General features: G+C 32.2%; 2 long non-coding RNA genes across 5 annotated transcripts in view; one reads left to right on the top strand and one right to left on the bottom strand.

Moving 5' to 3' along the window:
• LOC143248656 (uncharacterized) overlaps positions 1-18,907 on the bottom strand; it is a 104,270-nt gene extending 85,363 nt beyond the window's left edge. Inside the window, exon 1 of one of the 2 annotated variants that reach the window (XR_013027135.1) lies at positions 18,581-18,906. This is a non-coding gene — a long non-coding RNA (uncharacterized LOC143248656). Of the gene's footprint in view, positions 1-18,580 lie in introns of both variants that reach the window. The other variant, XR_013027136.1, reaches the window with a different exon arrangement.
• The window catches only part of LOC143248649 (uncharacterized), a 40,639-nt gene continuing 33,468 nt past the window's right edge, over positions 18,851-26,021 (top strand). For 2 of the 3 annotated variants that reach the window (XR_013027134.1, XR_013027132.1), the window contains exon 1: positions 18,851-19,261. This is a non-coding gene — a long non-coding RNA (uncharacterized LOC143248649). The remainder of the gene's footprint in view (positions 19,262-26,021) is intronic. The other variant, XR_013027133.1, reaches the window with a different exon arrangement.

A 26,021-nucleotide genomic window follows, 5' to 3' on the forward strand; every position in this document is an offset into this window, starting at 1 on the left:
TGCTGTTGTATAACAGATCATACTGCTTTACTGGATCTGCCATCTCAGTTCATTATAAATAGCTATACCGGCTAAGTGGAGTTGTCTTCGTGGGAGTCTACAAAGATCCAGTTCATTGAAACTGTCATCAGGGTAGACTACAGAAGGTCAGGTCGTTTTCTCAGATCTATTCTCTGGATAAAATGTTAACAGCTATTCCATTTTACCTTTCGAAGTGGTTTACTACAGTAAAAATTACACTTTTATTGTTGTTATGGTAGGGCAACATACCAGTGGTCAGCCTGTTTGTTGAGTCAGTTCTCTTATTAGGGCATAATAAGTTACAATATTTTGTTGGGTCTGTCAGTATGCTAAACTAACATTTTTAATTTGGTCTATATTTTTATAAACAATGTAGGGCAAACTAATTCTTTAAAATTGTTCACAAGTTTATCTGAGAACTTTTTTCTCTCAAACAAAATTTGTTTAAATGATGCCCTAGAATAGAGGAAAAAATATAGAAGTTGAAATGTGGGCTCAAAGTACTCGTTAAGAAAAAAGTTGAATAAGTAACTATAATAGGTGTGTATTTGTACTTCTACCTGAATTTATACTCTAAGAAATACTGACCTCCAATTTCTTTAGCACAGACAAGGTAGGATACATTAAACTCAGTTATGATTGTATAGTTACATATATATTGCTATGTGTTAATTCTTACCTGTTCTATTATATAGAAATGATATAAAATTATTATCTTATTTGTATCGTTTTTGAATAATTGATATCATCCATCCCTACATGTTCTTCCTTTTTTAAAAATTGTTTTCTTTGTTTAGTTGTTTTACATTTAATACAGTGTTTCAATAGATATAGAAAGATTGTATTTATAACCAGGTTATAAATACAACGATGTTCCAACCAGTGGTTGTCTATTATTTACTGGTAATTTCTGTTTCACCCAGTACTGAAGCTTTTTAAATGGGCACAAAATTTCTGTAAAAATGCTAAATTCAAGGGGCTAATATTAATATCATTTATACTAAAATTACGCATTTTTCATTACTACTAGTTAATAATACTTATAAAAATGGGTACTCCGTTTGAAACTATGTTACCTCAGTGAAATTGATCGAAACTATTGTTTTCATGTAATAAAAAAGAAGCTACAGGAAGAACAGAACTTTCAAACTGTTTTTATAATACTTACAGAATTTTGACTCAATCATTTACAGAGACATTGTTATGAAAGTAAACACTATATAGGACTGAAAAGTTCTGATGAATTATGGAAAATATATTTAAAGTTATTATTACCGCCTGCCAGATATAAGTACCTCTTTGTCGATTTGGCTCTTCAGGCACATAAGAAAAAAACCCACCATTTCTTGGATTGCCTCTGTTAAGAGAAGAAATCATATATGATTGTTAAACTGGTTCTTTTAGAATATTACAAGAAGCAATAATCTTTTGAATCAGCCCTTTTGATAGTCCATGATAAATTATTTTATTGCCCCGCTTAGTAGGCTATAAATAGTGCTTGTATACTGTATCTGTCCTCCAGATAAACTAAAAAGAACACCTTTTATTGCATTCGTCCTTCTGGTATTCCAGAAGAATATATTGTGCTATTCTCTTAATTGTCCATAAGAAGTATTTCTTATTTGCTCTCTTGGAAAACCATTAAAGATCATATTTATAAACTCGTGTGGTCTTGGAAGAAAAAATAGTTATAAACGTTTCTTGAGTTGTTTTCAACTGCCTTCATGACAGATAAGTAAAGAAGCCACAGTTTTCACGGCAAAGAGTTATATTTGTTTATTGAACTATTGTCAGAATATATTAAAAACTTGATTATTGAATCATTCTCACAGCAGAATAAAAGAAATAGTTACAGTTGTTTATTACTTTGGTTCTCGCGTTTATTGAAACGGTTCTCTGGATTTATTAAAAACCGTTACACTTGCTTATTGAATCGTTCTCGTGGAATATAAAAACGAATCACATTTCTACAAAAGTTAAAAATAAAATTTAATAAAAATTAATCAAATCAAGAAGAACTGAATGTTTATTTATTATATTGTATCCTTAACCTTTATCAAATCACTTTTTATTGAAATAGTTTTCATGGTAGATTAAAAACCAGAAACTCGCACTTATTTATTTTCCAATCACAGTGACCAGCGATCGATCTTATTTATTGAATCTTTTCTCTTACTAACCTAGTATAATTGTTAAGCGTTCGACTCTCAATCTGAGAGTGGTGAAATCGAAACCTTTCATTGAAAATGCTCTCCCTTTTAGCCATGGAACATTATAAGGTGATGATCAATATTACTATTTGTGGGTAAAGAGTAACCCAAGTGTCGGCGGTGGGTGGCTTGACTAGTTGGCTTCCTTTAAATCTATTACTTGAAAATTATTAGCAACAATTGTTATCAATATTATTTTGTATATACACAACACAACTTTTATCATATGTGCTGATGGTACATATATAGAGAATGTTACATTGTTTGACTTTTACAAGATCAGGTTAGTTATGAACTTTGTTAATTTCAGTAGTTACAAGTAAATATTCAACATTTGTTGGGTTACAGTTGCATTACGTAGCGGATGTTGTTGTTGTTTTGTGCCATGCGTTGTACAAGTATACTTAATGATGATTGTGTTAAGTGCAGTATACATAAACTCATAATAAATGTTAGGTAAGGATCATACAAAGCTAGTATAGCTTATATCAGGTGTTCCTGGTAAGTAAGTGCTCGAAACTAGACGTTTAGGTGTTACTTGTTCATTGTTAGACATTGACTGTATTCGGTGTTGCTTGTACATAACAATATTCCGAAAACACCAATGTCTTCCTATCTTACATTGTTATTCTGATATCTCAACAACAGAAAAACAGATGAAAAGCCAAATAGAGAATTGTTACAACCTCTGCAGGTGTGAGTCAATAGAAATGTTTCATTGTCAACAAACGCTCTTGTACCTGAAATGATAGAATGTAATACACAAAGACTTGTGTAACTGACTTTAACATTATACACTAAGAAGATAATGATCCGAGTTCCCTCGCCTGGTTGACGACTTGAAACGAAAATTGTTCTGAAAAAAAAACAAACTTGTCAGTTTTTCATGAAGAAATACAGGCAGTGAAACGGCATGCATTCTACTGTCGACTAAAAGTTGGAGGAAGTAGAATGCTCAACTACACACCGCAATGTTTCCGGTGGACAAGATCGGTAGCATATGATAAAATAAAGAGAGCAGTTGCTACTTACATTTCCGCTGAACTACAGAAACTACATTCGCACATATACAAGTCCACTACACTAATTGACTACCACCTTCATATACATATCAAAAAGTGCAGGAAGCTAAAAATTTTTAACTCTTTGTACACATATGTATACACACGAATTTGTAATAAGAAGTGCTTACAATAACTAGATGAAAACCCCTATAACATGAAGTGCTTGCACGCACACAAATATATATATATATATATATATATATATATAGATAGATAGATAGATAGATAGATAGATAGATAGATAGAGAAGGGGGGATGCATGGACAGATAGATTCAAGAATAACCCTAGAGTAATACAGATTAGATTATTTTACAAATAAGCATAATTACATATTAAATTTTACCTAATTAGAACAATAACGCAGCTAATATACATAATCTATTTATTAACATTTTAGCCAATCTTACCAGTCCTGTGGGATGGGGAAAAAAGTTATAGCATTGTAACAGCATAAAGAAAAGCAGCTTATATCTTCATAGCAGGTGTGCGTGATCTAATTCTCCACACACGTCACAAGTTTGTTATTGGTAGATATGTGAGGGTTATCACGAAACAATGTGCAAGTTTAATTTCTGAGCGTTCTTTTTTTTTTGTCGACTCAGGATAAACTGTGATTACTAAAATAAAAACAAATTCAGACTTTTTATTACTCTCTAGCTCTTTACAAACTGTTTCTTCAATGCAAATATAAAATCACACGTCTTTAAGGGTTCTTGTTTTCTATTTAACTATTAATACAGTTTTGTTTAGCTCTTACACATTCCACTGCAACATCTGTCTATTTGCCTGTCTAACTATCTGCTGAACTATCTATATGTTTGCCCATCTGTCTATTTATCTATCTGTCTGCCTCAGACATCGTAGATAACAACAACAACAACAACAAAAGATGGATAAATATTAGGTTAATCTTTCTGTCGCAATTACAGAACAATGAAAATGAAGTTCGTTTGAAACGTTTTGTGATTGTGATTACAATACAGTTTAAACATATTGTTAACACTATAGGATCAACTAGTAACAGTGAAAAGTTAACTATTAACTACAAGGTAATAAATACATCTAGTTTAAAATCAACGGTAGCAAAATAGGGCACTAAAACCTTGTAAAGCAATTTAATAAAAATAAAATAAAATATTTTTAATGACTATCATCCTTAATAACCAACAATATATGGAATATAATATATAGAAGTCTGGCCGAAAAACGTGACGCGGATATACATTGAAGACGTATACACGATGTATTCTTTAATCCACTACAGCGAATAAATATGACTGAAAATGAATTATGCCGGTACTGTAGTACTAAGACAGGTAACAGTTGGACATGTATTTTAAGGATATTGAAAATGAACTTTTATTACACGTGATGTTTAAGTTATATTCAACAAGTTTGGAAAGAACATGCGAATCGTAAGATTATTAATACTTATGCTCTTATAAAAGATGCAATTATTTTAAATGAACTGAGGCATGTAATTTTATCATTATTTTAGGAATGAGTATGGTATACAACTATTAATACGAGGTACAAAACCATCACGTTCTGTACCTTCAAATAATTATAGAAAATTTGTTACGTAATTTCATTACTAGATTGAAGTCATGGATTACATTAGCAAATAAATATGGGCCAAACAAAATGGTGAATTAGAATTATTTATAATTGGATTCAAGATTGTTGATGGTTTATTAAAGATTAAAGATGAAAATGTTGTGATTTTTTTTTCTTTTAAATAAAATGTATTCGTTTTTCCTTCTTGTGATAGGATTATATACATATATTTAATAATTATTGTATGATATACAACATGATATTAAGTAAATAATAGCAGATGATGTGATTTAGTTTTGCAAGATAATAACTTGGATATTTTAATAAAACGTATTTAAAATCGATTCAACATTTTGCAACGATTACTTCTGACATTATTGAATACAATTATATCAGAATATCATCCATTTTTAAATAGATAGTTGTTTGTAATAATTATTTACGGGTGTTACAGATAAGAGTAATAAATCGGTCATATAAATAATATAATGTTTTTATATCCTTATAAAAAATTGGTAAATTGGTGTCGAACTTGTAAAAACTATTTGGTTGTTTTAATGAAAGAGTATTAAAAATAGCTATCTATATCTAAATACTGCCTGTCTAATCACTGTATAGAACTTTCCAGAAAAAGTTTAATTTCAGTAAGTGGGTCCACACTTTTAAACATCAGGGTTAAAAACTACAAGTTCAATGTTTCATGGCATTCTCACTGTTTCTTATTTATAGCTGCGTCTCAGAGTGGAGCTACACTGCAGGGTAAGACAACCAACCAATGATTTTCTATATTGTCAGAATTCGCAATTGTTTTTCTTGAAACTTGCATCTACATTGTGCCTTCAAATCTAATCTTATGCACAACTATAACATTTAAAGTAATGTTAAAATAAAGTTTCCTAGTTCTTAGTTAAATAGCGTTTCTAATAAAAAGAAGATAAGTAAATATCTACAAAAATGGTCACGGGTTTGTCACTTATAACTTAATGATCCATCGTTCATGTCACAATTCTTTTTATTCAGAAACGTTTGTTTGTTGTTTTATAAAAATTACTTGCATCAATTCTTAAATTTCTTTAGCTTTTGTTTTACAGGAACTTAGGATGTCTTTATCAACTAATTCCGTGTGAAACAATGTTTTACGTTGTAGTATTTTAAAGCTGACACTTCGTTCTGTATTCTGCACTTAATATATTCATCTGTATTCGACAGTTAATATGTTGTTCTATTTTATATATTCAATTCATTGTTTAGAGTAATAATGGTTTAAGCTGTTTTGTCTGTTATATATATTTGAAAACTTTTACTTCATTTAAAGCACAGACAGCTCTGTAGTGTAACTTGTTTTTGGTGTTGTTTTCTTTAATAGAAAAATTTTATGTATCTGAATCAACATTAGGTTCAAAAATAGTGTATTACTGCTTTGCTGAAATGTCGTATGTTGAGTGTCATAAGAACTTCCAGAAACGTAGACCTAGTAACCAAGAATGTCATCATACTCAACATAGTGCTAGTTACTTAGTAAATTAGTGATGTTAGCAACCAATAACAAGAGACAAGATGTCTTTTTTACGCTACATCTAACAAATCAAAATAATATTAATATCCTGTCATATTCATTCTGCTCACCAAGAACTGTAAGGGAAACAGACAGGTATATGTGTACCGAACTTCTTTAATCCATGTTGGATGCTTCAGTTACGTAACCACGACTGCAGATAATCAAATGTCAGTAAACTAACTATCGCAAGTTAAGGTACTTATCAAAACCATTGTTTTTGTTGTACTAAATACGACAATAATTTATTTTGCCAGTTGTAACAAAAAAGGGGACATTTAGTAACATATTGAGTATGTAAAGTAAAATTAGTCTAAGTGTTTATTTATTGCTGAAATCTAAAAGTAAGACTATAGTCTGAATAAGGAATATTTACTCCCATTGACTGGGAATAAGATATCAGTTTAAAGAAGCTTATTTCTTTTTATTACCTGGCAATGATATGTCGGTCTAAGGAAATTTCTTCAATATTATTATACTTTGAAGTTATTTGTCGGTCTGAGCTACTGTTTACTGCTGTTGCTTAGAGTAAGATCTCTCTGCAAAGAGTTTATTTACTGTTGTTACCAGGGCATGATATGTGAGAACGAGAATGTTTGTTCACCCTTATTATCAGGGAGTGATATGGCATCCCGAGGAGGTTTGTTCGCCCTTATTACTGAGAAAGTTATATTATTCTCATGGTGAAGGGGTGACTTTGAAGTATAAGGAAATGTATTTATTTCTAAAATACCTAAAACAAATCTTTGATCTACAGATATTCACTTATTCTTTAAGTTTTGAGAGAATCGTGTGCATGTTCTGAGAAAGTTCTTGTGTATTCCTAAAATTGGTAGGTGATGTTTTCAACTGTTGTACTTCAGTTATTTGTTAAGTTTGGTTTCGTTCTCTAATGAATATTTATCAAGTTGATACCTGTAAAAGAAGAGTTGCCTTCGAGTTTTGATGTAATGATCTGAGCATAAAAACGGTAGTTGTTTTTTTTTAAACACTTCTTAATCTATTATGTGTGTGTGTTTTTAATAAGCACAAACCTACACAATGGACTATCTGTGATTTGTTCGCTGTGGTACGTTGCGAGACTTACTATTGGTGTTCTAGGGTTCCTTTTCACTTGATTGATTGTAATTCCATGTTCTCACAAACAACTCGCTGCACATGTGACTAGACGATGTTGACAATATTCTAATGAGGTTGAAATATTTGTTTAGATATTTTGTCAAAACGTTTTCTACAGCACCTTCCAGTATTCTACAAGATTGTGCTGCATATACAATGTGATTCTTAACATATAGATGGGTAAAGAAGCTAAAAGCTTGTTTCAGTATCCAGTGCAATACGTAAGATAAAGAAATATAAAGTGCACAAATATTTAGAAATTCATCTACATAAAATATATATGTTTTTGAAGAACTATCTTGTTAAATCGTTGGCCGGTTTCCAACTTACTCTATTGTATAAGTTGAACGTTTAGTCGATATTTAGTTTTTTACACGAGAACAGAGAAATAAACCAACCTATTTTTTTTAAAATAATATGTCTAAAATAATTAATACTCACGTAGACATCTGTTGTTTCTTGTGCCATTACTCAAGTTACTTTTTGAACATTGGAAGCTTTTTTCGGTAAAATATTACTATTACCTTCTGTGAGAACTGGAATTTCTACAGCGATTCTAAACTGAAATAAATCGAACCGATGTAGAACAGTCAAAGTTCTCTTATTTAGGTTATTGAACACAGTTCTGTTGTTACCAAAATCGCCTGTGACATGTGTTAAAGTATATTCAGCACCATTTTGGAAAGCAATAACTTGGGCTTTAAACGCTAACGTTGAAATACTTAGTATGTTACTGCCAGAGCAGAAACGTTATGTTTCGAACCCTTCACTGATCAGTTCTATATATTTATAGTCTAAGAAAGTTAATGATACCTGTAGTCAGTTCTTTTCGTTGTACAGGAGAAACACGTTAAAGATTGATTTGAATTTTGCGCAAAGCTACAGAGGGCTATCTGCGCTAACCGTCCTTTAATTAGCAACGAAAAATTGTAGAGAAGGCAGTTACTCATCATCGCCCACCGCCAGCTTTTGAGGTACTCCTTTAGCTTTGTTTGTTTGTTCGAATTTCGAAAAAAGCTACACGAGGGCTATCTGCGCTAGCCGTTCCTAATTTAGCAGTAAAAGACAAGAGGGAAGGCAGCTAGTCATCACTACAGACCGCTAACTCTTGGACTATTCCTCTAGCAACGAATAGTGAGATTGACTATAACCTTGCAACGCCCTCGCGGCTGAAAGTGCTCAGATTGCGAGTCAAGCGCCATAAGTATCAGTTTATGCTGGGCTAAAAGAACTTCAAATTACCAAATTAATACTTGCTGCTGAACTATAGAAACAATTATTTAAAATTCAAGTTATATATTGACATTAGGAAAAAAGTTTATAATTTATTCACCTGCGTAATCTGTACAAGTTCCGATTCATATAAGTACATGTGTGATAATTAAAATATGCTTTTCAGTTTATCAAAAATAACAGGAAATTATAATCAGGATGACGCTCGCACATTTATTGTTGAATTTATTTATAATTGTACTTTGTATTCAAGCTATAAATCGAACTGGCTTTAAAGAATATCGAGAAACAGATAATCTAAAGCTCTAAAAAGTCCACTCACCCGTGCTGGTTCTGCGGTTAGTCAAGGAGCTTATAACACTAAACATCAGTTTATAATTTATTCACCTGCGTAATCTGTTCACGTTCCGATGCATATAATTACATATGTGTACAGCGGTAAGTCTACGGATTTAGAATGCAAAAATCAGGGGTTTGATTCCCCTGCGTGGACCCAGCATATATATAAGAAAGCACAAACAAACACAAATCCGTGGTCGCTAGGACACAATTTGCATATCATGTAGTTTTGCTCTTAGCAACAAAGAATCAGGAACAGTTTACATCAGACGTCAAGTAAAGCAGCATCAGTAGCAGGCTTCTCTGCAGAACCAGCACGTAAGGAAGTTTGGTTTAGTTTGTTTCAGATATTCGCGCAAATTTACAAAATGGTTGCCTAATGTTTAACTAATAGGGTAGAAGGATTAGACTGTCACTCTGTAGTGCACTAGCGTCCCACACTGCGGAGAACAAATGTATTTTCGACAACGGGACACCAACTACGCATCCTCGACCGACAGTCCAGCATGATAAATATTAGGCCAAGCCCAGTTGTACACCGCTGGTACAATGGTAAGTCTACAGATTTACAACGCTAAAACCAGGAGTTCGATTCCCCTCTGTGATCTCAACAGATAACCCAATGTGGCTTTGCTATAAGAAAACACACACACACCTCACGCCAAGTACATGCTCTAGAGACAGACATCTAAGTACTGTTTAACCGATTAGATTTCTACATAAAGTATTACAAAACAACACAACACGAACTATATAAATTATTGATTTTGAGAATAAGCAAGTGTGATGAAATACAATAAAACAACAGATTATATATATATATTTTTACTTTTAAGTGTTGTTTTGCTGAACGATTAAGGGTTAGTAAGAGCCTTATGTTCACACAAGTTATTCATATATTTAGTTTTATACCTATTTTTTACGTTATTTTATAAAATAGCATGTAGTTTGCATAATATACACTGTTCTTATAAAAATAAAATTAAACTCTTCTGGTAGGAAATAGTCGTAATGCTCATCATTTATCGTTTTTTATTATTATGAGAACTATTTTATTTATTGTGAATGTAATTTGTTATTTGAGTACAAGCTTGATGGTACGGTATATCTTGTGTTGCGCTTGTTTAAAACGTGTGAATCTCTCTGGAGAGGTATTTTTCAATGAACAGAAACGTCTGTAATAGTTTCTTACCTGGTTAGGTGTTGGTATTGATTGTCTACAACGTGTTCTTTTCGAAATACTTCCCCCCACCCAAAAAAAGATCTAGTCAAAATAAGTATCTAAAATTATTTAAGCTATTTGAGAAATTAATCAGTTTTGTTTTACAAGTTTATATGAAACATTTTTGTGTGTATGTGTTTCCGACTCTTCAAATTGTTCCATATTTAACAAAATGGTGAGTGACGTCAGATTACTTTATGGATATCTCAAGGTTATACTAATCACGGTTACTTTCAGAGGTCATGAGTTTTAACAGTTTAAAACAGTCAAACATTATATATATAGTGTGTAATATTTTGACCTTTCACAAAGGATGTGCATCTTCGCTCACGAAATTTTCGACCTCACTCTCACCAGGCTGTGACAAATAACCTTAAGAAAGCACTTCCCATACGAATCGTGATATATGTTCAGGAAATATAGCATCATTGGCATTGATTTATTTAGTATTTTGTAACTTAGCGCAAAGCTCAGCCCACCACAGGGATCGAGCGCCAAATTGTAGTCTGATGGGTACTGAAGCCGATCGCTCAGCCACTGAAATACAGAAATTGAAAAGATATATTTGTATGTGTGCACACGAGTTTGTGTGTCTGTATACAGAAATATATATCTCTATATATATATATATGTATAGTCCCCCGCTGGTACAGGGTAATTCTACAGATTTACAACGTTAAAGTCAGGGATTCGATTCCCCCCGGTGAACTCAGCAGATAGCCCAATGTGGCTCTGCTATAAAAAAAAACACGCACTCCATACATATATATATATCATGTTCCAAGTTAGTTTCCATGCATAAATAACATCACACAAATTACATATTATGATAAAGGACAAAAACTGTAGCAAAGTAAAAACACGTTTATTGTCTCGATTAACTTAATCTTAACATTTCTGTTTTTCTATGAAATCTAAAAAAACATCTAAATCTAATACGCCATTTTAGTACCAAGTTAATACAAACGGTTGTTTTTTAGATCAAATCAAAAAGAAGATGATTGATTAGGAGTTAACAGCGTTTTGCAAATTTACGGTTTTTGAATAACAATAACAATTCGTGTTTCAGAACATCTATAGGTTCGTAACAAAACTACTTCTTCTCAATTTACAACTTAAAAACTTTTAATAAACAACATTTTATTACTTTCCAACGTATAGCATGCTTTTAAGGTTGTACGTTATCACACCAAGGTCAGTAAAATAATTAAGTCGTGTTTGTCGTTTGTTTGTTGTACAATTGGTTACCCGTACTGCCCTCAATGGAAGAATCGAACTGTGGGTTTTTGCGTTATATGCCTTGTAGCTTACAACTGACTCAAAGGATAGCTTTATGACAAGTAGCGGCATTAAAATGTTATGTGCATTACAGTAATGAAAAGTCCAAATCAGTAAATATGTAACAGTTTTATCACATTTTGAGGAATAAAAATATTATAACATTATTATTTTATTAAAAAACGACCAATTTAAACTCGAACAAGAATGTGTTTTTATCACAATGTAACCAGTAGCAACAAATGTACAATGTTTATCATAATATGACAGAAAACAACAAGGAACTGTATTTTTTTACTCAGTTCAACTGATAACAACACTACGAAGTTTCATAGTGGATCGTTGAAATCATTAATGATGTGTATTTTACCATTTAATGATTAAGTAACGGCATCAAAATGTTCTTTCTTTCTTTCTTTTTTACTGTATGTCTTCGGTTTGTTGTCCCAACTTGTGCTCATGACCTGGAATAAGTGAAACTGCAAGTCCACAACAGCGGGTGCGACAATAAATGCATCAGGCCTCTACGTCACAGATTTGTTTTCAATTTCACATTTGATCCAAAGAAAATATACATGTAATACAATCATTAACAGGATGTATTGCTCGACTGGTAACAATATTAACAGATTGTACTTTGTAACAGTGAAAGCGGTATCAATATCTACTGGTCCTTTTTTTAACACTTCACAACCAATAACAATAAACGTACTTTTGTTTCAGCAACAGTTCTTGCGCTACCAGTCCTGATGAAGTTAGAATAGTGAAACGTTGGTTTAAATAGAGTTTTTATTGTTATCGTTTCCTGGAGAGTGAAGGTCATTTTTGTCTAACTCTATTGTCAAGATGTCTAAATTCCTCCAATATGCACTATAAACATGAACTAGAACTTATAACAACAATTAGTGGCAACTTGTTGAACACTGTGCAACCAGTAAAAAAATTAACTTCAGTGTATTGTATCACAATACAATCAGTAATAACGTTGTGGGGTTCGAGTTCACTCCTTAACCCAAAACATTTAAGTTGTACGAATATCATATGCTCAGAAAAATCAAAGTTAGTTATTTGAATATTTATGTCCGATCTTAACTACTCGTAAACAATCGTTTTGTTATCGCTCAGTATCCGCAATAATTTAGATAAAAGAGTGGCCCGGCATGGCCTGGTGGTTAGAACTCTTGACTCTCAATATGAGGGTCTTGAGTTCGAATCTCCGTCCCACCAAATATACTCGCCCTTCCAGCCATAGAGGCGTTATAAAGTGTAATCAATCCCACTATTCGCTGGTAAAATAGTAGCCCAAGAGTTGGCGATGTGTAGTGATGACTAGCTGCCTTCCCCCTAGTCTTTCATTTCTAAATTAGAGACGGTTGGCGTATGTAGCGCTCGTGTAGCTTTGCGCAAAATTCAAACATCAAAGACTTTTACTCAGTCTTCCTACAGTGAGTACACTTGGTTCGGCGCACAGATCTAACTTATGTGTTTGTTTGTTTTTGAATTTCACGCAAAGTTACTCGAGGGCTATCTGCGCTAGCCGTCCCTAATTTAGCAGTGTAAGACCAGAGGAAAGGCAGCTAGTCATCACCACCCACCACCAACTCTTGGGCTACTCTTTTACCAACGAATAGTAGGATTGACCGTTACATTATAACGCCCCCACGGCATGTTTGGCGCGACGGGGATGCAAACCCGCGACCCTCAGATTACGAGTCGCACGCCTTAACCCATCTGGCCATGCCGGGCCAAAGAGAGTATTAACAACATAACTAATGACTTTTTGTTTTGAATATTGTTGTATATATAACATATATATATATATATATATCATCGAGCTGTATTAACATTCATTTGTTTTCAACATATGATATTTGGTGTATTTTTATAACAGTAGTCGAATATTATTCATAAGAAGAACAGTCGAGTCTTGTCGTTTTCTCATCAAAAATAAATTAACTAAATAATTAAAAACTAAGGTTGAAAAAGACTATTAAATATTGAATTATGCGAGAGGTTTTAATACTTTGATTATTTTAAACAATAACATATCGTATTTCGATCATATTGTTACAAAAGTGGTCTGTAATATGTATATATATTATGATCATGCGCAAACAACAACAAAAATTCATGTTTTAACATATTATGCTTTATAACAATATTGACTGGTTTTACTTGAACATGTTATAAGTGTTAACTGGATACCCTTACACATATTATGACTATTAAAACACTACAGGTTGTGTTTGTAATAATCACTAATTGTAAATTATGTGGAAAAGTTTAATTATTTCATATTACACAACGTAGGCATTTTACTATAAATACAAAAATCATTATATATGTATATATATATAAGTATATTTGCTATAAGTAACAAACTATACTATGGGCTATCTGGGCTGTGCCCACCGCGGGTTTCAAAACCCTACATTTAGCCTTACAAGCCCACTGATATACGGCTGAGCAATCGCGAAACAAAAAATTAAATAGTTTTGTTTTATAATATTAGTATTGATAATAAGGTGAAAATTACGTATTATACTACTTTTATATTGGTAAAAGTAGTAAAGATATTTGTGTTATGTCATTTTACCAATAATAAAATTATTCATTTTGCCACTTATAAAAAGCTGCTAAAATTAGATCATTTTACTCCTAATAAAAATTAAATCTGCAGTTTTATGGCAGGATTAAAAGTTTAAAATAAGATACCTTATTACAGGTAAAAATCTTAAATTATGACTCTTTACCACTCGTAAAAGCTGATTCACACCTGTCACAGGTGAAATGTGGCTGGTTTCTAGCAGTGTGTACACAAAACATGTACATACACAGACCAGTTTCATGTGGCGCACGTCATCTTTCTGCAAAAAAATCAGATATCTCAGTATTTATGCAAAACTTATTTTGAATCACATAATTTAACAATATCCATTGCTTGAAGTTTTTCACTCGTTCAGGATAAAAATGTGTTTTTATATCTCATTGAATACTAACGTAGAGCTCTCCCCCTACCAAAAGATTCGGGTTCAGTTTTCCATAAACGGCGCCACTTTCTTACCAAACACAAGTTTTTGTTTTCCTACTTCACAATTGTACGAAAACAAAACTTATATTACATGAAATTTCACAGTCATTACGAGTTGAAAGTGTGTTTCTCTGATTCGAATAATTACATTTCACTTAGTTAATTTAATTCATATCATATAAGATTTGTCGTTCATAAAATTGAAGATATGAATAGCGCGCTTAGACCACTGTGCTACTACTATAATGTCTGTCGTATCCCAACTACGGTGGTCAAGACTGGCCCTTGGAGTGGGTGACGTGCGCCCATTTCAAGGGATGCCAAGACCGACACTGAAGTTAGCTATTCTTTTTAATTCTACATAGACAGAGGCGCCAAATATAAACTTCCCGCAGACCACACTTTTGCCCAGGGCAGGCTCTGGTTAATCCTGGTAAGGGACGAAAAGCCTTCTCGTCAACATTGGATATAGCGAATATAGTGTGGTTGGATATGTTATTACTTATTTACATTTTCTTTCACTCATAAGTTCTCAGACTTATTAACGCACTTTCATGCTATTGTCGTTAAGGGTTCTTGAGTGATAAGAATACTAAACTCGCTAGTTCGTCAGTTCTTACGAGTGACAGCTAAGTTGATTCATATAAAAAGGCTAATTAATTTACAATAAAAATAAAATCAATAAACAATATTATAATTCTGATTTTTAAATGACATAAATAAAACTGATAATACTTACACTTCACTTACTTGCATTAGTTAATCGCACGACAATTATTCTTCACAGTATAATTATGCTATATTATTTATTTGTTACAATAATATAAATAGTTAGTAAATCAGTATTTTATTTTTGCAAGCCACCGCATTGATCAGCTCGGGTATTGGGCGAAAGGCCTTGTCGGCACTGAGTGTAGCAGAACTAGAGTAACTGACATATTAAATATATATAGACATCTCTGCTGTCGTTAACAAATACTTTGAATTAATATAAAAAAGTAAATACTAATAATAAAATATATGTTTGTACTCTGCAATTATAGTGAAGCTATTAAGATTATCTGCCATTGTTTTCTATCTTCTGAGGGAAGGCAGTCAACCAACATTACTCCACTACCCACCATTCACTCTTATAACGAACCCACAGTTGAAATTGCAGGAAACATTTTATGGTATCGCATGGACTGTAACAAATCCCACGACCTTCGAAATAACGAGCTTTACTACAAGGACACATTAAAAAAAACGAATCCGTCTGTAATATTGGCGGACAAACTCTTCTCCTTTTTATGAATATAAAATTGTCACAAAATACTTATAAGCTTAGAAACAGAGGATATTTGAATTTATTTGAAGGACGAGTGTAAAACGATTGGGAATGTTCTTAACCATACCTCCTCTTGATGACGAGAAACCCACTTGAAATAAAAATGGATCTCAAAACGGCTGGTATGGGTATTAATAACGTTTCGACCTTCAGGTTAAGAAAGATGACCTAAGAAGGTCGAAATGTCGTTCTCTCCTTATCAATAAAAGTATAAATACCCATATCAGCCGTTCTGAGATACAAACATATCTCTGTTTAACTGTATTTTTTATTACAGCAAAGCCGCTTTGGGCTATCTGCTGAGTCCACCAAAAAGAATCAAACCCCTGATTTTAGCGTTGTAAATCCGTAGACTTACCGCTGTACCAGCGGGAGACCTGTTTAACTGAAAATGAATATGAAAGCTTCAGATATTTTCATTGTATGTTTTCCCTACCAAGAAGATAAATAAGAGAAAATATATAATTTTACAAAGTAAAATGCACGCATACGTGTTTCTTATATAGGTGATTTCCGTCCCACTAAATACTTTCTGAGCGTGTTTACTTTAAAATAGTATATAAAATTAAACCTAAATAATTATGCAAAACTTATGTATACTTTTGATAATGTTTTGACAAAACATTAATTTTTGTGCCGTCCGGCACAGACGTCCACGTTTTATGTCGTTAGCTGATCAAACAGCGTATTACACGTGCCATAATTTTCTTCAGCCACAACGTAATCATGAACAATGTGCCGATTCAGTTTTGACTTGTCACATCACTGTCGTTCATAGGCGTGTATTCTCTTTCGTACAATTCATGCAGTTTATCATCTTAAGTTCCACATGTGTTAATTATAGTTCAAATTTCAATATTAGAGGTTTTGACAGCCTATGTATCTTATTGTTATAAAAACGATTAACCGTACCTTTTTATATCCGTATTTTAAAATGTATTTAAATACGTACTGGCTTATTTTTAATCGAAAAAATCCAATCTCAGATATGTCAACTCATTGATTTTCCTTTTTATTTTTTTTTAATTTCGCGCAAAGCCACTCAAAGGCTATCTGAGCTAGCCGTCCTTACTTTAGCAGTGTAAGACTAGAGGGAAGGCAGCTAGTCATCCCCACCCACCGTTAACTCTTGGGCTACTCTTTTACCAACAAATAGGGGGATTGACTGTCGCATATAACACCACCACGGCTGAAAGGACGAGCATGTTTTGTGCAACCGGGATTCGAACCCGCGACCCTCAGATTGCGAGTCGAACGCCTTAACCCACTTGGCCATGCTGGGCTTCTTTCTATTTGTGACTTCAAGCACTCGGCTAAACAAAGACTGCCACCCCCATTCAAAGCGCCAAATTACGCAATGAGTTGTGTCCCCCCCTTCCTCAAAGCACCGAAACCCGGTTTCGGAGCCTTGTGAGTCCGCAGACATACCGGTGAGCCATTTGGAAGGGGAAGAGCGCTAAAAATAGAAATATTGTAATAAATTTGTCTGAAGTCTTTATTTATTTTTTTATTCACACATGTTAAAAAATTAACCTTGACTGTTCGATACCCGGAAATAAGTAAGTTTTTTTTTTCAAATTATAAAGAAAAATGTCAATGTTGAATGCAATATAGTTACTTGTAAATACGTAATATCTTTTTATATGAACTCTATTAAATTAAGCTACTGAACGTTGTAAAATTTTCAAGAAATATAGCTGTTTTGATCAAATTGTAAAGATCAAAATAAAATAAAACTTCTATAATAATTACTCAAATAATATATTGAGTTCAACTATATATTTGCAAAATACACTCTTTTAGATGGGAATTAAACAAAACCGATAAGACAGGCACTTAACGGTTTTTTCGAACAATACAAAAATACTAAAAAAAGCAATAATAATCAAACGTAATTAGGTGTGTCGTCATTAACCTCTATTTTTATATGGAAAGGCATAGAAGGAGTTGGTAAAAGACCAGAAACCTGGAAGGCGGCCTCCAACATTGGTTTAGCCAATGTACGTCATTATTAGAATTACTTAAGCGCCCTACTTGCAAGGAAAATTAACCCATCCTGGCAGCAAATTGCGCATGAACTTTTTTTTAGTTCTTTTTTCAGCACTGCTACTGTTCCACCAATCAGAAGCAGTAGAGAGTACTCTATCCGCATAAAATATGAAACTTGTTCATTCTAGAGCGTTGATTAGGGCCGCCTGCTTTTCTAACGAGCTTTGCGTGGGGAAGGGTTGAACGCTATAACTAGTTTCATTCTGTGACGTAAGGGTTGGGGCGTCCTTATTGTTGATCACTATTAGTTAGTTCTCAGTTGTCCTCTGACTTCATGCAATAAGGTAACTTCCAAATCCACCACTACATAACAAACTAATTTTATAAAAGAAAGACGTTTAAAAAGTAATTTAAGATTTAGTTAAAACTGTCAACTTAGCAAGTTTAATTGATTGTACTTGCAAGTTACCGGTACCGGACATTATTTTATTATTTCTTTGAGAAGTTTGTTGACTACACGTCTTTGATGCACGGAAAGAAGAATGCAGGTTATAAGGGTTCACCCACCTTATCACTGCCTCTAATCCCCATGATTTCAATAATTTCCAAAAAAATACTTTAAATTGATCCTTACCTTTAGAAAACACTGGAAGACAGAGACGTTGTAGAAGGTTTTTCTTAGTAGAAAAAAATCTTAAATTTGTTGTATGTGTAATGTGAAGATTAGAATTTTGTGCAAACAAAGGTTGATAAAACGTTCTAAAATGGACGCGACCGCCGAGACCAAGCTTAGAAAAATTTACATTCTGCGCATAAAAAAAAAATCGATATCGATTGAAGGTTCAGCACTTAGGGAATGAACATTTTTATGGCGCTATTGTTGGTGGTTAAGATTACAGTAATGTCTACCCAGTAATAAAAGTTTTGAGATGACTGCCCATTTTAAGCTTGTTGTAGTGATCAGTACTGCGAATTTTAAGATAAGAGAAACTTTGTACTTACAGACCAACAGTTAATTGGAGGAATTGGTGATCCATTTAAAACCAACACACAACAATTTAAGTCATTCCCAATAGTTTACTAAGTAATAATAACCCACAGTTTTAGGTGAAATTGTAGGTGTTTTAATTTATCTTGCAAATATGAACCTTAATCATAATTAAAGACTATCTGCAGTGTCTTGCTATATTACTACAATATATTTGTATACTAAATATATGCGTAATGTAAACATGACACACAAATCCAGGTATACGTATACCAGTGATCCTCAGTTCATCACTAGAGGGCGATAAAATACACAATCAAATTTAAGGTATTTATAATAATATATTTATATCATTTTCTTAGACTTCAATGAAAAGTATAATTATTGATTCATGTAACTTGTAGTGGCTAAGCGTACTTTTAAAAATTTCTGAAAGAAAACTGTGTAAAGCTCATCATATTTAACATATTGAAGTGATGGCTTTGGTAGAATGTTGCTTAGCCTAACATTTGTTGGCTAAATTATAAATTAGTGTTATAGTACTTGTAAAGAATTAATTGCAACGTAACGATTAGAGTTGAAGGATGTTTAGTAAATATAAGAAAGGCGACGACTTAAGATAGGCACACGTTTTCTTTAACTTGTAGTAGGCTTATTGTTATGTATTTTCGAATGTTTTCATATCATAATATCCTTTCGATTATAAATGTATACTTTTTATTGTTTGTAATATGATTTGCAATATTTATAACTATATATCTCTTTAGCTCAGGATATTTAGTATTTTTTGTTATGGAGTTTAACTCTCAAATCTTAGTTAATGACTCTTACTAGCCCTTACTTTCCAATATGTTTTGCTACTGTACCAGCTAGCTATTATTATGCCACTTACTAGTAGTAGTACTATGAGAATCGGTACTAATTTACTAATAATACTATTTATTTATTAAAGGCTGGTAGGTACTTAATTGTTCTTTTAAATTTCATTTATCTTTATAATGATGGTACATGTTCACAAACGGACTGGTCATTTTACTGGTGAAAACCCGTTTTTATTTTAAGATTAGTGTATTAACATTTATAAAGAATTTAAGTGCACTTTTTTTACTAATAGTATTATTAAATACTAGTTACTAGTACTACTAATACTGTGTTTTACATAATCATTGTATTAAACTTATAAATGCATGAAATCTTGGTGCTTTTAAGCCTAAAAGTAAACATGTAAAACTTGGTGTACTGAGTTGATAATTGATAATTTATTCATATTCCAAACTGTATTATTATCTCGTACAAGACCTTTGCATTGACAATACTGATTGGGGTATATTTACTAAATTAGTTAAATTTATGGATGATATGAAACTTTGAGGTGCTTTTAGCTGTTAAAGGTTTAACTTTTAAGATATTGGGATATTACAGGGTGCCTTGAGTTGTTTGGTTAATTGGATGAACATTTGGTAAATTACCTTTAAATACAGTGAGTGTAAAATAATGTACTTGGGTTATCAATATTTGGATCATGCCCTTAACATAGATGAAGCCACTTTCTAGCACAACAGGAGAAAATGATCTTGGTATAATGGTGGATAAATCACTTAAACTATTGAGACAGTGTTCTTTTGCTCGTAGTACAACAAGGGAACATTTGGTCACTCAGAATTTTCCTAAACACCCACCCTTTGTATTTCAGGAAATATCTAGTTCTCTTCTTACACTCCTGTAAAGTTCTGAGCTTTGCTATGGATAATAGTAACTCATTCCACAAGTCATTTACACTGTTAGTGAAAAACATCTTAACTCTAGATTAATTTGTCTTTCTTTCAAAATTTTGAAATTGTGTCATTTCACCATATTATATTCAAAATATTGAAAAAAAAGAACCATTGGTCGTTATGCTATAAAACTCCTAGATAATTTTGGAAACTTTAATAAGATTACCTCTGATCATTTTCTTTCAAGAGAAAATAAGTTAAATATACCTATTACTTTAAGCCAGTGGTTTCTAAACTACATGTTGCAATCGTAGTGAATCAAAGCAAGTTGCACAAGTTTCATCAAAGAAGAATAGTTAGGAACATAAACTACAAAACAAATACTGCAAGTGGCAGTAAGGGGTGTGATGGAAATTAAGTTGAGTGGGGTAGTATATTACAAATGAAAACTGTTTGGAACCACTGTTTTAAAATATCTCTTGTATCATTCTAGTAGCCCTGTTATGAACCCTTTTTAATTAGTCAGTAAGACTAAAGAGACCAAAACTATAAAGTATACTAATTGAGGCATAACTAGTGATTTATACAGTGATATAACTATCTTTTTTGACTGGAAATTGATAGTTCTTTATATATATTCTAGATTCTGTTAGCTTCTATCAATAGCACTGCTTTAATGGCTTGAGTGATATATCTTTTAATTCACTCACACTGTTGAGTTTGATGGGATTATTATAACCTCAGTGTCTTAACTTGCATTTAACCTAATTAAAAGTTATTTGTTAAATGTGTCCAATTTATCAACTTATTTAAGTAAACATTATCAGTACATTTCAAAATACCCAAAGGTTTAACACCATTCACCATACTTTAACAATTTACTATATCAGTGTCATTGATGCAAATGAGAGAAAGTAAAGGGCCAAGCATGGGCCCTTGAGTTATTCTACCAAAACGAAAGTTTCAGTTTAACTGGACTCCAATAATAAACTTCTTCTTTCTTCTGTCTGACCACCAAAAAAAATCAACTAGTCTTTTCTGACTCCTACCATTTTTATAGACATTACTTTCAAATCAGTAGAGGTAATTATTTTTAAGTTCTTCTCAAGAATGGGAAGGCAAACAGCCTTGAAGGACCAAATGGTTCCTTGCTAGTTTGTTAAAATAATCTTTGTTATTGGTGTTCCAGCAATATTTGTGTTATATTTTATTATCTAACCACTTTTTTTTTTACTCTATCTTATCACAACTAATGTTAATTGAGATTCTCCAGTATTACAAAGTATTACTGACTTAAATTATTTTTATTTCCAGTATGATTTTTCATTTCATTTATAGAGATGCTTCAGTTCTTGTTGAGAAATAATTCTCTGAGAGTGAATAGTGGTTTAATAAACTTGAGTGCAGCTTTTTGTTATTTTGCAAGTAATAATCAGTGTCTTTCTGCATAACAGTGTGTGTGGATGATATGATTTAGATTGTTCAAGATGAAAACACTAAACACATGGCTAAAATTCAGCTTGTTTTGGGGTGATGAATATCAGCTAAAACAAGACAATAATGCCTAGAAACCAACATACATAATACAAGTAGCTTCATTATTGTTTTAGTTAACAAGTGTGCAGAAACAGTATAATCAGTTGCACTGGTAGAAATACTGGGAAGAACTATTTTAATGCATTTTGCATGAATGATATTATAATTGATTACCAGCTATTATCTGGAGCACTGAATCTTGTTTCCTTGCACAATAAACTTAACATTGTTTAAAGTATGATGTTGTGGAAAACTTAAGAATCTTGCTGATGTTAAAGTTATTGGATCTAATAAGATTTGTTATAAAATTGTAAATAGGCTAAGTAACATATAGGTGGGTATTTTAAGTGGAGTATTCCAGAAGTCATTAGACACAGGAGAAACTCCTATCAACTGAAAGGTAACCAATTATGAAATATACCTATTTATAAGAAGGGGGTATACACTAGACTTGGGAAATTTCAAGTAAAGCTGCGACTTCTGTTGTTGGTAAACTATTGAAATAAATTATTGGCAATTATGAGGACTTAAAAATGAAAGGTTTAGAAAGGGACTTTATTGTCCCAGTAATATATTGGAATTTGTTTTAGGACATATGTAGGAATAAGGTTATTTCTACTAACATTGTGTACCTAGACTTTCAGAAGGAAAATTTTAATGGGATCCTCACAGTAGACAGTAGATTAAATAGTAGATTAGAGTCATGCAGAAGTGAAGAAAACATGAAATGTCAATTAAAAAGTGACTTGAAACTGAAGAAAAATGGAGGTTTGTAGTAAACAGGCATTATATTTGTTGGGAAATTACAACTAGCAAGTTACTTAAAGGTGTTTTTGGATTTTTGTTTATTTCATCTCAAATAAATTGGAACAAACTGTTGGGTAAAGATGCTTACCTGAAATTGTACATCTTTAAGGACATTACAATGAATATATATATATATATATATATATATATATATATATGTGTGTGTGTGTGTGTGTGTGTGTATATTTGTAGTTTAAAATTCCATTGCCATTTTTTTAATAAATTATCTGTGATGATGGCACCTTAAAGCATTGGAATATCCCATCTATTAGACAAAAAAGCTCCAAATGCCAATTAAAAAATTAGCAGTCTTGGAAAATTAAATAAGGGTGTAGAGTTATGTGCTTATTCTCAAAATGCCTCAAATCCTGCTGTCTCACTATCTGCAGCCATTTGTGGAGATGCAGTTACTCTTGAAAGTTCTTCTAATATTAAAAGCAGAAAAACTAAAATAAATCAACCTAAAAATATTTATATTAAATATTCCTCCTAATATCTGCCCTTAAAATTTCTAATAGTTTCTAAAGTAAAATAATAATAATAAAAAAAACCTAAAAAATCAACAGTATTTTACTCCCAACCTCCACCTTTTTCTAAAAAATGACAACAGTATTCAATAAAGTATAAAAGATCTTAAAATGAACTACTTAGGCTACATCAACTGTCTTTGTAGTTCATATGTCTCTTATAAAATTATTCAAGTATAGTTTGGAATATCTGAGACCAGTACATTGGCTTGAAAATAGTGTTCCTAGTTCTTGCTATACTGAATAAATTTTAGTTTTAGTATTAACTAATTAGAAGTGGGTAACAAACTGAAGTGTCAGAAACAGTTCTTTCCTTATTGAAAATTTATTTATTAAATTATTTTAATGTTTATTATAAAGCAGTACAATAAATTCTCATTTACCAGCATTTATAACCATTATTTTTAATTTATTTATGAATAATATAACATTATCCATAAAACAGTTATTATTGTTACAAATTATTGAAAATATGTTTAATTGTGACATAATGATGCCCTTAAGCATAATACATGGCACTAGACTATTGGGGATGGGTAGACTGTCTGAGCTGTCCCATACGTATGCTCAAAGTCAACCCTCATTCTTCAAATATTTATCAAGCCTTTCTTTAAACTGCTCAGCTGCTTTAAAATCTCAGCTGAAAATGGCTCCTCTCTATCAAAATTCACATTTGTCTCCCCTTGTCCTACCATTCTCACAATATTGTGTGAAAAAAGATGATTCATTGAAACTCTAAGTTCCCTCATATATCTTGATCACATCCCCTCTAACTTTTCAGTTCACATATCTCCACCTGTCCTAATATGACATTTCCATCCCAGGATCCTAATATCCTTTCAACAACTCGGTATTTCTTGTAGTAATTTCTTTTTTTTTAAGTAGACTTTTATGTGATACCTTCTCAAATGCCTTCTGGAAATTCATATATACTAAATCTGCAAAGTAGCAACCTCTTTAAAGATTGTTAAAACATAAGTAAAATAAGATTTGTCCCTAGTGACACCATATGAACAATTCAACAAAACTTTATAAGTTGTTAAATGTGTTTGCAAACTACCTTTTATCACACTTTATTACTTTCCTTGAAAAGAGGAGTAACAACTTGGCCAACTCCTAATAAGCTGGCACATAACTGGCTTAGGAGATTTATTATTTTTTAAACTGTCAATTTTTTCATTATGAGATTAGAAATAATGTTACAATCTTGTTTAAGTTTGTTTCTTTGTGAAACTATCCAGGTTGAGGAATATTGCTTAAATTTTGCTCTGTAAAAACTGAAGAAAAACTAGAGTGTAATAAAAATAATCCAATCATCTCACAATCATCAGATATGAGCCTTCCTTTATCTTCCCCCAAAAGGCTGTACTTCCATCATAAAAGTTTATGTATCGGTAATACATTTAAGCAAATCCTTATTGTCAGTTGTTAACTTTTCAATTAATCTTTGTTTTTCATATACCATTTTTGATTTTCATAATTTTCTGTTTGACCAACTCCCTTTAACTTCTGTAATCATCTAAATCAGGGGTTCCCAACCTCTTGGCACTCAGACTTGAAAATGTAATTGATGAAATAAAATTAATGTTATCCCAAGCTACTTCTAACAAGGCTTCACGACTCCCCTGCCAAGGCTTCGCGACCCACCGGTTGGGAACCTCTGATCTAAATCTTCCATCACAGCAATCAGTATAAAATGTTTTAATTGAATGTGCTTTTCTTTAATTCTGTCCCTTATATCCTTTATCAGCCAGCTTTTATCTTTTTTTTAAGGAACATGTCTATCATGGAATTTAGAATTAGATTTTTAAAAATTTTCCATATTTGATCAGTGTCTTCAATTTAGCTGCCTAATTTACAATTCTTGTTACAACTCTTTAAAATTTACAACCAAAATCTCTATTTCTGAACTCAAATGCATTAAAACATAAAATTTAATAAGGCAAATCATTTACACCCAATTATTTTGCAATCTCCAACCTCTCAACCATTTGTATATTAAAAGTCAACAATAAATTTGAAGAAAGAATTGTTCCTAATAGGTTCCCTGAACAATTGGTGAAGAAAACCATCCCCATCAGTTTCTAAGTGCCTCTTTTCCTTGTGGCCTGTCTCTGACATTTCACAATCCTTATACCTTAAGTTAAAATCCTTTATAGTTATGACCTCATTGACAGAGCAATTATTTATCTCATTTCTTATTAATTTCATCTGGAACTATGTAACAAATTTTAACTAAAAGCCTACTGCTCTTGTATTTGCTAACAGAAACCCAAATAGATTTAATATCCTTGCTGATACATTTAATATTCTGAATATGAACAAAATATAATCCTATTTCATGTATAAAACCTTTCCTTCTTCCCTTTTTTTTGTACACTGTTCCTATTAAATAACTTATAACCTTCTATTTCAAATAAATTTCTGCATTTAACAAAATTTCACTAAAGCCCATTACATCAAAATCCTCATTTTGAATTAGCACTCTTAGCTCTTGTATTT

Source organism: Tachypleus tridentatus, chromosome 1, assembly GCF_004210375.1.
Source record: "Tachypleus tridentatus isolate NWPU-2018 chromosome 1, ASM421037v1, whole genome shotgun sequence".
Classification (NCBI taxonomy): Eukaryota; Metazoa; Arthropoda; class Merostomata; order Xiphosura; family Limulidae; genus Tachypleus; species Tachypleus tridentatus.